Source organism: Carcharodon carcharias, chromosome 16, assembly GCF_017639515.1.
Source record: "Carcharodon carcharias isolate sCarCar2 chromosome 16, sCarCar2.pri, whole genome shotgun sequence".
In the NCBI taxonomy this organism is placed as follows: Eukaryota; Metazoa; Chordata; class Chondrichthyes; order Lamniformes; family Lamnidae; genus Carcharodon; species Carcharodon carcharias.
This window is the reverse complement of record NC_054482.1, coordinates 29,132,146-29,144,628: the sequence shown is the minus strand read 5'-3', so window position 1 is coordinate 29,144,628 and position 12,483 is coordinate 29,132,146.

The window sequence follows — 12,483 nt, the reverse complement described above, 5'->3', positions numbered from 1 at the left end:
AGTTAAAGAAGGATTGTAGCTAAGCAAGTGCAGTAGAAAGCTTTTTGGATATGGTAGATCGTGATTGTGCTACTAGGCTAGTAATCCAGAGGCTAAACTAAAAATGCAGATATATGAGGCTGAATTTTCTGAACCTCCTCACCATCCACCCCAGCTCGGCCGGGTGTGTTTTCAGGAGGGCAAGTGAAATATCATGGGAGGCTAGTCCTTCCCGCCCCGCCCCTGACTCCTTTCCCATAATACGGTGGGTAGGTAAGGCACCAACTAGCCCGCCCTCCCTTAGGCCTATTGAGCCCTTTAACTGGTCACTTAAAGGGCAGTTAAGGACCTAACTCTGCCTCCGCTGCCATAATATGGTTGGTGGTGGAAGGTGGACAAGAATGGGCAGTCTGTTTTTTTATCAACTCTGGTGAAAAAGCGAGAAGGGAGGGCAGGTGCATCCTTTAGGGGGTGGTGGAGAGTGGGGGGAGGTGCTCGGTGTACACCAGGGGATCTCCCTCCAAATTTTGCTGGTTTGTTGATTATATTGATAATGATACACAGATGATGGGCCATGTTTGACTACGGACTGGGATCACATATAAAGAAAGTCAGCTGGGGCACTGGGCTAGGTTAGTTAGGAGGCTATAAGGCTGCATCCTGTGAACAAACCTATCAAAGAAAAGACCTGTGTCTTGCTTTGTACTTCACCATCAGGCTTGGATCTATTTAATATGATAGCAGAAGATGTTGCATGAAGGTGAAGATTGGAAACCAAGACTCTTTTTCAGGCAGAAGACTGTAAATGGAGTTACTTTTGAGAAGAATGGCTGAAACCAAGTGTAAATTGTCAGGGTATAATATTCCAGCAATGTTCTCTGAATCTGAAACTTATGACCAATGGTAAAATGAAATAGGTATATAGACACAAGTTACATCCTTACCAAAGGAAAAGCAAGGTATGGCTTTGGCACAGCCGCTTCCTAACAAAACAGGATCAAACACAAAGTATTTTCTGAGCTAGAGGTTCATCAGTTGGACACTGAGGAAGGTTTGGATACTCTATTCATATTTATGGGCAAAATTTATAAGAGGAGTGATCTATTAAAAGCATAAGAGGCATGGTCAGACTTTGATAACTTTAGAAAGGTGGACAGTTATTCCATGGAAGAATATATCATGGAATCTGTCATGCTAGGTGCAAGATTTCAGAAATTCTATTCAGAAATTCCTAATTCAGCTCTCGCTTTCAAATTGTTGGATTGTGCCGAAGTGTCACACGTGGACAGGCTCCTGGTTTTAACTGGAGTTAGAGTCTCAGAAAAAGACACACTTTTGGATCAGCGGTCTAAAGCTTTAAAAAAATTCCTGGGAAAGCAGTCATTTCCAGCAGAGTTCATGGCACAATTGGGACATTTGGCAGTCATGAAAGTTGAAGGATTCAATGCTTGCATCATTTCCGGATCTTTCAGATGTGGGCACAGGCATCAATACAACAGAGGCATCATAAACAAAAGAAATGAGAGTGGAGACCTTTTTGGCAGAACTGACAGATGACAGGAATGGAGTGATAAAACCAGAAGAATGAACCCCAGGAGTACCCTGAGAATTATTGACAGATGTATCAGATGTGATTCGAAATATCATGAGGCGGTAAATTGTCCAAAATGGATCAACAGGGTTTTCAAGGCGATGCACAACACAGAAGGTTCATAAGGGGAAGATAACAATATTGATCAGTCTGAGGGAATTGTACTGGCCACAAGAAGCTTCAGTCCAGTTATTAGCATACTAATCATTGATTCATTTAATTGTACCATGTTAGACAGTGGTTGCACATCCACAGCATGTGGAACTGATTAGTTCAAATGTTATTTGGATTCACTAAGTAGTAAGAGTCGAAGCAAGGTCAAGAAATATGAAAGTTCTCCTTGCTTCGGGTTCAGGGATAATAATACATAAAAAAAAGTGGTGATTCCATGTAGAATAGCTGGTGTTAAGCCACTTTATTTATGCAGATGTATTATCCAGTGAGATACCCTTGCTGCTGAGCAAGCCATCCATGAACAAGGGCATGGAACACGACAAAAAATTGTCTTTGTAAAGTCAGTAGATGTGCAATTTACCCAATCAAGAGATTATTGCACCTCTTCAACAAAACCTAACATCTCTAGAATCTCAAGAATGTTGAATAAGTGTTAATGGCATCAGGTGAGAGGAATTTGAGAGAAAAAAATCAAATTGTCTTAAAGATACATTGACAATTTGCTTATCCCTCTTGTCACATTAGAAATCTTACTAAAGGATGCAATGTTGGTTGATGATGAGTACACAAAACTTGTTGAAGAGATTAGTGGAAAATATGATATATGCTAAAAGTATCAGAGGACACCATCACAGCCTATTGGAAGTGTTCCATTAGCACCAGACCTTAAAGAAGTAGTGGCTCTGGATTTAAAGGTATGGGACAAGGCTAGGAACATTATCATTTTAAATGGTAACAAGATTCAACCTGTCAACTGTAATATATAGTAAAGACAATAGAGAGATTGTGGAGTAAATCATGGGAAAATGGATAGGGACCAGGCTGGGGTCACTGGATAAATTCCTAACTGACAATGGGGAGAATTTGCCAGTGACAAATTTTGAGACATGTGAAATGTGCAGCTGAAAGTCCATTCAGTAATGGACTTTGTAAAAGAAATCACACCATGATTGATGAGATCTTAGCTGATGTAAGCTAACATCTGCCCTGGCATGGGCAGTCCATGTGACAAATCCACTTCCGATGGTTAAGGGCAGCCAGTGACGCCAATGGATTTGGATAACACAAACACACACACAACCCAGTCGAATCTGCTGTCCTCATGAATGTGGGTTTGTGACCTCATAGAAGGACAAGGGTAGAAGGTGTATGGGAACACCACCACCACCGGTAAGTTCCCCTCCAAGTCACACAGCCCTGACTTAGAAACATATCCATTCCTTTTTCATCGCTGGGTCAGAATCTTGGAATTCCTTGCCTAACAGCACTTTCAGCATATGGACTGCAGTGACTCAAGAGGGTGGCTCATGATCATCTTGTCAAGGGCAATTAGGGATGGGCAGCAAGTGCTGACTTGTCAGATTGGCTGGAATGTTATTTGAATTCACTAAGTGGTAAGGATTGAAGAAAGGTCAAGCATTATTAAAGTTCCACTTGCTTCAGGTTCGGGGATGAAAACATGTAAAAGTCACTGAAAAGGGTGGTGATCTCATATAGAATAGCTGGGGTACATACATACAAATACGCAAATCATGAACAGAGCTCTTTCCGATTATAATCCTCCCTTACCTTCAGAGCTGCAATCATCATTTTCTAGCATTAAAAAGAACCATTAAGAAGAAGTTGCTACCACAATTCCAATTTCCTCTTCCTCTTCAAGATCCATGAAACATCATCAACTCCCATGTCTGTTGTCAGCATTCCCTTCCACCATAAACATTGAATCTGTTGCCAATGGTGCCTTGAAATATTGTGACCGTAGTGCCTCATCCCTACCTGACCACCAATAAGGTAGACCATAGTTTTTCCACGGTGGTACCATCCCCATATAGCCCCACTGCTACCTGTCCCTGCACAACAACAACAACATGCATTTATATAGCACCTTTAAGGTAGGAAAATACCTCAAGGCATTTCACAAAAAATGGGAATGGACAACAATTGACACCAAGCCAGGAAGGGTCTTTCAAAACTTTGCCAAAGAGGCTGGTTTTAAGGAGCATCTGAAGGGAGGGGAGAGAAGTGTAGATGTTAATGGAGAGAGTTAGAAATAGTTTGCTTTTACACAAGGACCTCCAGCGATTCAAAGCTGCTTATAGTCAATAAGCACTTTTGACATAGGAACATAGGACTTAGGAATGGGAGGACGCCATTAAGTCCTGTAATATCAGAAATGTTTAAGGTCTAAATGTAGTACCTCATTGGTGAATCAGAACACTGAATACTATTGATAGCTAGCAAACAGATGAGATGGATGCAACTTAATGGAAACAGGAACTTAAACTATATTTGCAGCTCACAGGGCTCAACAGTACGTACCTAAATTCCCTTAAAGACCAAGTTTTCAGACCTTCCTAACGTATATGCCTCCGAATTCCTGTTTCAGCATGCATGAATTGACAATTCCTACATTGCTCATAGCTTGATTGGTTCAAATCCCTTTAACACTATCAGTGTCTTCTAAGGGAAGGTGATGGTGTAGTGGTATGTTACTCGTCTAGTAATTCAGAGGCCCAGGCTAATGCACTGGAGACTATGGCAGCTGGTGGAATTAAAATTCAATTTGTAAAACAGAATTGAAAGTTAACCTTAGTAATGATGACCATGACCATCATCGATTGTCATAAAAGTCCATCTGGTCCTTTAGGGAAGGAAATCTGCTGTCCTTATCCTGGTCTTGTCTACATGTGACTCCAGACCCACAGCAAAGTGGTTGATTAACTGCCCTCTGATATGGCCCAGCAAGCCATTCAGTTCAAGGGCAATTAAGGATGGGCAACAAATGCTGGCCTTGCAAGTGGTGCCCACACCCCGTGAAAGAATAAATGAAAACAAAATTAATCGCTAGATGACACTGCTTGTTGGCATCAGCAATGCCCATAGTGGTGAACAGGAACAGCACCGAACCCAGAGTGAATCCAGAATTACATGAGCTAGACCACACTCTCCTCCCCCATCACCATGTAATCTCTCATATGCTGAGTTCACAACTGCAGCCATACTTTCAGGGTTGAGCTAGTTATTGGATGGATCATTTCACCAAGGGAGAGATGGGAAACTGTCTCAGGGCCACCAAGGCCTGCCTCTGCATCTCTCAGTACCGGGTGTCCCCATCTCTGTTCGTCACTGAATCCTACGTGATACCCATCCTGTGTGTCTCCCAGACATAATATCACCCATGCCTGCCTTGGTCACCTCCTCAATGGTTGACTCAAAATCAGAGAATGCGAAGAACAGGCTGGCCCCTCTCATGTCCCATCAGATGGGATATGATGCCCAGAAATGGGGGAAGAAAAAGCCTGGGTGGGAGGAGGGGACAAAAATACAACAAAATACCAAAGAGGAAAGAAAATGTAGTGTTAATCCTAATGTAAATGGTTGAATAGTTTCGACTCATGTCTCAGTTGCTAGGGTGTGGCCCATGCAGTCATATTATTAAGCCCTAAATTTGGCCTAGTAGTTGCTTGAGCCTTCGAATTTGCTTTGTTTCTAAGTGGTATAAGCACAAATTGGCATGAGAGGAAGGGGGAGATTAAGAGAGTTAAGGCACGTGGATCTTAAGCACTAAGAATGAACCAGAACAGCACTTGGGGCAAACTACAGGTCAACATGAGCACACATGAAATCTAATTTCACCATTGCTAAAAGGATCATCCATCCTCCGACCACTGCTATCCAATTACACCCAATATAATTTGAAAAATATTGGAGAGTCAGGCCCTTAAATCAAATGATCAATTAAACCTCCACTCTTTCTGGATTGTAAAATCAAACAATCTGGATTAATGGGTGCACAACAGCAATTTGACCTCCCACATGATTGAGACCTTTACGACTACTCAAAATTATGGCATGCTGACTAGTTGAGATGTAACGCGCCATACCTGTGGGTGAATGCATCACACGAGAGTATAAGTTATAGCTTCCCATCCTCATTTACATTTTCTACCTTGCTTTGCAGGTTGTTCATATTTATTTTCACTGGATCGGTACTGATGGAGGATTTAGCTGATTTCTGATTAGCTTCAGCTGATTTAATCTCATCCTTTGGGTTTTGAAGTGTAGTCACTCGTGCCACACAGCAGCCAATTTGAACACAGCAAGCTCCCACATGAAGTAGTGGGATAATGACTGAATAATCTGTTTTTTTCAGCGATGAGTCACAAAAACATGCTTTATGTCAAATCGTGAGTTTTTTAATGCAAAGAAGAGACTGAAAACCACATTCCAGTAACTTGAGCTCAAAGCCAAAGATGGTCACATAATTTGTGTCTCTGTACCTTCTACATTCCAACCCATTGAGATAGAGACCTTATGTTAGCAAAAACCCGTCAAAGACAATGACCTCAGGGAAATGAGTGACTCCTGTCCCTTGAGCAAAGCATCAAGACAATCATCTGGTTAGGGACAAACCATTAAACATAATCACGTGGATAGTGGGACCCTGGCTGAGAAAGGGATTCCCAGATATTGGACAGATTCGTCCCAGATTTGCACTAAGAACAGTAGCGTGCAGGAAAAAGAATGTTTTGCCCACTGGCCGCAATGGCAGCTTTTCACATCGAATCATCCTAATCCCACCTAATGAATCACACACTCCTGGGAGACACTCCGGGTCGCTGGTACGGTGGTCTCTCATTCACCCACCCCGCCATCACCTTGCTGCTTCATCACGCCGGGCGCCATATTTAAAGTACAGCTGCACGCACACCTCTCAGTTTTTCCAGCCCAGGACTGCTGCACAGAAGACATGACTCTGAAACATAGGAAGAATACAGCCCCCGTATTCAATGATGCATCCCTGGGACACCTTCTGGGCGCAGTGGAGGCCCACGGTGATGTCTTTGAACCCCACTCTGGGTGAAGGCCTGCAAGCAAGGTGACAAATCCAGCATGGGAGGAGGTGGCAGTGGTGGTCAGTGCCAATGCCCTGCAAAAGGGGACAGCCACTCAGGGCCAAAAGAGGATGAATGGTCTTCCCTGTTAAGCCAGGGTAACTCACTCTTCTCATCACTCTCAACTCACACAATCACAAACCCATCTCACATCCACAGGGATCTCACGCCTCAAGGGATAACACCGCTAACTCTCACGCACACCCTCACATCTCCATCAGGCTCATATCCTCTTGAGCTCGCATCCTCATCCTGTCCATGGCTCCGCTCACCACACAAACATTCCACACAGTGCCATGTGTCCTACTCACACTCTCTCCATCTGTTTTCATGTGGGAGAAGCCTGGTCACATCAGCATGAAGAGGTCCCAGACAGGGGTTTGGCCACATTAGGCTCCTCACTCACATTGAGGAGTGAGCCAATTGCGCTGGCTGGTGAGAACATGGACCATGACTGCGGCGACGGTGAAGTCGGCGGTGAACACCCACGTGAGGCTCCTACACCACATCCTCCTTCTCTCCACGCAGCTGTGAGTGCTCTCTCTCCTGCTTTTGACTCTGCTGCCATGCACTAATTACCTCTACCTTAGTTCACAGGGAGCTCTGCCAAGTGACCAACACCCTCAGCCAGCCAATCCCTCAGCTCCATCCAGGTCCTCACTTCCAGCCAAGAGGACAGCTCCTCCATTGAAGAGCTGGAAATAAGCAGCCTGGAAGACCCTTCACAGCGCTTCTCCACACCCTCCACTAGTGCAGAGAAACACACCTCAGTGGGACCTAGATCTAGAGCAGGCTCGGGTTCACAATCTGGTGGTCACCGCACAGACAAATGTCTGCAGCAGGAGGAGGCAGGTTCAGCCGAGCTCCCCGGCACTCGGAGGGCTGCTGGGGAAGGGGCATCTGTGAGGCTCGAGTCAGATGATGAGCCTCTGGATTCAGCCTTCCCACTCATCGTGGAGAGTCAGCAGAAGGCGGAGGAGCATCATGCAGAGCTGTTGGAAACCCTTAACAGAGTGGCTCGTGAGTCAGAGGAGTGTGACCACCTGCTCTCTGATGAAGTGGTGCCCACATGTGTGAAAAAGGAGGTCTCCATGGGGAGGATGGTGGGTGCCATGGAGACCCTGGTTCAGTAGAACGCGGAGACGTGTGCGAACCTGCTCTTCATCACGGGTGCCATGGGTTACTTCCTGCAGTGGCAACGCGAGAAGGAAATGGGGCACTTTGATGTACCTCCAGGTGCTCCTTCCCCTCAAGGAGTCAAGCCGGGGCACCCAGGCACCCGAAGTGAGGAGGAGCGACAGCTCTGGGTCATCCACTCAGGAATCTCAGAATCTATCCTCTGCCTCAGAATCCCCTTTGCCTGTGACTCCCCTCAACCTCATCCTCTGTCACTGTAGTGGGAGCAGCTGGCCCACAGGAGAACAGCCAAATCAAACTGGGGCCCTCAAGGCCTCTGCTGTCCAGAGGACCCACGCCGAATTCAGCAGCAGTAACAGGGCCAACCATTGCACAGGCTGTCTCCACCCATGCTGTGGATGTCAGGGCAGCATCTAGAAGTGTTGGGCCTAGAAAAGTTAAGAAATTCTGATCACAAGTGGTTGCATGGGTGAACACATTTTGGCACTTTATGATCTGAAAATATATTTACTTTCACTGAATGTGTAATGGGGTCTTTCAGCATAATTGACAGGTTTCATGAGTCCTTCCACTGCATTCCCCAATGCCCCTGCACCCCCCTCCCCCAATACCCCACACAGAGCCCAAGAATGATTCTGGAGGGAGAGGTGTGTGTAGCAAGGCGTATCAGAGCCTCGTGCAAGCATTCTCCCATGCACACGGATCCTTCCTCCATCACACACATCTCAATGTCCTGAACATTTTGAATGCTGCCTGCTGGGGTTCGCTTTCAGTTGTCCATCTGAGATGTCCTGCGTCTTCGCCTACCCAATGATCACACTCCCATGCAGCACCTGTTACGCCCCCACCCCCCGCCCCCCACCACAAGTCGCCTTTCATTTTTAGGTTTAGAATCATGATGCATGTAACATTTGTTTTTACCTACTTGTCCTTTCCCCTCCCCGAGTCAGCCATTTCCTTTCTCCCATCACTGTTGACACCCCTGGCATCACCTTGCACCTCCCCACTGTCACCTACCAGCCACAGCCCTCTCCTTTCAGGGATGTCCTGGTGAACGTGCACGTTCTCTACCTTCCCGAAAATCCCGCCCCCATTCACATTAACCTCCTGACCTCTACCTTCCCGCCCCCAGGGTCTGTGTCTGCCTCCAGGTCCCCACCAATCACCCTCACTGTCCCTTCTACTGCTACTATTGAACCCTCAACCTTCCACCCTACTGCCTCACTCTGCCTTCTGTCATTCTCACCATCCCCTTGTACCACGACCACCCTCCTTTCACTCCAAGGAGGCAGTCATCAACTCCACAGACCCCTCCACTGCATGTTCACCTGGACATTCCTCCCCCCAGACTCCTTTCTCCCTCCAGACTCCTTCCTCCCTCCATACTTCTTCCTCCTCCTGGACTCAAGAAAGCTCAAGAAAACATGTCCAATCATGTCTTCTATGATCACAGCATGTAAACCATTAAACGTGCATTGAATTGGAAAATATATTCCTTCCAAAAAATGGCCTGCGGCAGTCAAACGAGGGGAACCATTCGACCTTTCCTCACTTGGTTGTAACAGATGACATTTGAAAGTTAAATATTGGCTGCAATGCTGGGGAGAACTCCCCTCTTCTTCTTTGAATAGTGCTGTGGATTCTTTTGTGTCCACCTAAGAGGGCAGCTGAGACCTCAGTTTAACATCTTATCTGCAAGATGGCAACCCTGACAATGCCATTTCATAATCAATTTTTCTAGTGCCAAGCCAGAAGTTGCTAACTTTGTTCAATTCAGATCCACAACTGGACATGGTGAGATTTGAAACAAGCTGCCTGTGTTGGTATGTTTTATATCTCAAATCTATGTAGAGATGATGCTAGTTTCTATGTGTGTAACAGGTTTTATATACAGTGCTTTAAAATGTCTGCTCCATGCTTCAGTTCTGGCTTCCAGCTCTTTCCACAGGCTTGTTTATTTTCCTCAGAGTCCACACCCAAGCTTAACCAATCAAATACAGTGAGCATCAATAGTATATAGGCTCACGTAATCAAACACAGAACAATTAAACACTACAGCATTGTCAATCCAGCACAGAGCCATAAACAATGATGTAAGCCAGTTATTGTCTGAGAATGTAACCTTTTGGCAGATTAGCTAACATGTCATTGTGTGTGAGTAAGGAACAAGACTAAACAAATGCCACGGGATATTATTAAGAATAAGCTTTGGGTTGACATCGAACCTTGGCTTCATTATTGAGTCTTGCTTTAAAATTGATTGGTATAACTGTCAACTGAGCATGTTCTCTAGGCTGACACTAAATTATGGGAGAGCTGCACTATCAGAGGAAAGGAGATGTTAAACCATGGCTTTAACAGCTTGTTCAAGTGAATGGAAAAGCTGTCAAGTCATGGCCAAAGAATTGGACAGCTCGGTTGGCTAATATCCAGGACAACAAGGAATTTGGTGCATATTCCCTCCAAAACCAATATAGCCTTCTTGTGGTGAGGTGCCTGAACACAGTTACTCCAGACAGGCTCCCGCTGGAGCTTTGTAACATCCCCCCCTCTTTGTATTCAAGCCCCAGTCAGCATGCCATTAGCCTTTTTATTTATTTATTTTGTGTACAGCTACACGAATCCCTAAATCTCCCTGATCTTCCACCATTCCCAGCTTCACATCATTTAGAAAATAACCTGATCTTTCTATTTTCCTTCAGTCAAAGTGGATGACTTAGTACTCCCCATATTGAACTCCATCTGTCACTGTTTTGTCACAAGTTGTCAATGCCCCCCTCTCCTTTCATCTACACAACTGATTGTACGGCCTAACTTAGTGCCGTCAGCAATCTTGGATACAAGGCTTTCTATTCCTTCAAGTTATTGATAAATATAGGGAAAAGTTGAGGATCCAGGACAGATCCCTGGGACTGCTGGGTCAAAATCCTGGAACTCCCTCCCTCACAGCACTGTGGGTGTATCTACACCACATGGATTGCAGCAATTCACATCTTGTTAACTGGAGTACATACACATTCTGATTGTGCCTCCTAACCAATCCCCTATCCAAGCCAATGGGTTACCTCCAATTCCATGAGCTCATACTGTGAACAGTTTCTTGTCGAATGTTTTTTGGAAGCCAAGATAAATAACATCCGTAGAGACTCCCTTATCTACCGCATTAGCCACCCCATGGAAAATGAGTTTTTTTATTCATTCATGGGATGTGGGCATTGGTGGCCAAGCCAGCATTTATTGCCCATCCCTAATTGCCCTTGAGAAGGTGGTGGTGAGCTGCCTTCTTGAACCGCTGCAGTCCATATGGTGTAGGTACACCCACAGTGCTGTTAGGGAGGGAGTTCTAGGATTTTGACTCAGTGACAGTGAAGGAATGGTGATATATTTCCAAGTCAGGACGGTGAGTGACTTGGAGGGGGACTTCCAGGTGGTGGTGTTCCCATGTGTCTGCTGCCCTTGTCCTTCTAGATGGCAATGGTCGTGGGTTTGGAAGGTGCTGTCTAAAGAGCCTTGGTGAATTCCTGCAGTGCATCTTGTAGATGGTACACACTGCTGCTACTGTGCATCGGTGGTGGAGGGAATGAATGTTTGTGGATGGAGTGGACAATTAAGCAACTCACTGGAGGAGGAGGCTGTACAAACACCCCCATCCTCAGTGATGGAGGAGCCCAGCACATATTTTTCATTTGTTCATGGATTGTAGGCATTGCTGGCCAGCTTTTATTGCCCATCCCCAATTGCGCTCATTCAGAGAGCATTTTTAAGAACCAGCCAAATTGCTGTGGGTCTGGAGTTACATGTAGGCTAGACCAAGTAACGTTAGAATCATATCTCTGAAGACTGAAGTTTTCTTTTACACAATGGAAGGATTTGGCATGATCTGGACGTGTAGATGCTAACCTGAGATTTTTTTTTAAAAGGTCATAAATTCACCTTGGAGCTGTGAACAAGCAGGCCTCTTCCAAGAAATCACCTGACCAATATGGTATTTGAGAAGGAGTTGTTTGTTTGTGTTGAACTGCAAAGCCCTTTAATTAATGAAAAGCTGGGAGACAAAAAGGCAGTCACATAGGAGAGAGGGAAAAAAACTGAAGTTGTGAACCTACTTGTTTTGAAGGTAGTTTTGTTGGGAAACAAGCTGAGAAAGGAAGGCTATCTTGACTGGCTCCCTCTACCATGCCTAAAATTGTGTTTGGCTGTCAACGTGCAGCCAGAGAACCCTCATTTGAGTGTAACTAGCCTGTGTTTGGACCTGCGAAGCTGAGACCAGTGGTGAGAACTTCTAGGCATCCACTGGGACAAGTGGCCTATCCTCACACAAGAGAACTCCAGGTTGACAGTGTGGAGACCCTGAGAACTTTATCCTTTATTTTATAATGTCTATCCGCCAAAACCCATCTCTGCAGAAAGACTCTATCTGTTTGTCCTTTGTTTGTCTCTGTGTGTGCTGAGGAATTCTTTAGGAAGAGATAGATCCTGATTACAATTGTGTGTTAACTAGTACTTGCAACTTGTTAAAAGAAGTTTTGTTTTAAAATAAATTAATCATTAAGTTTTTGAAAGAAGCCTGGTCAGAATCTCTTTTCTTCTGGGTACTAGAGGAAGAGATACACAATTGGCCATTTTGGTGAGAAAATTAAACATTTAAGTTAATAGCACAGCCTGCAGAGTAGTGGGGCTTGATAGTTCATGCACTTCTCCCATCCC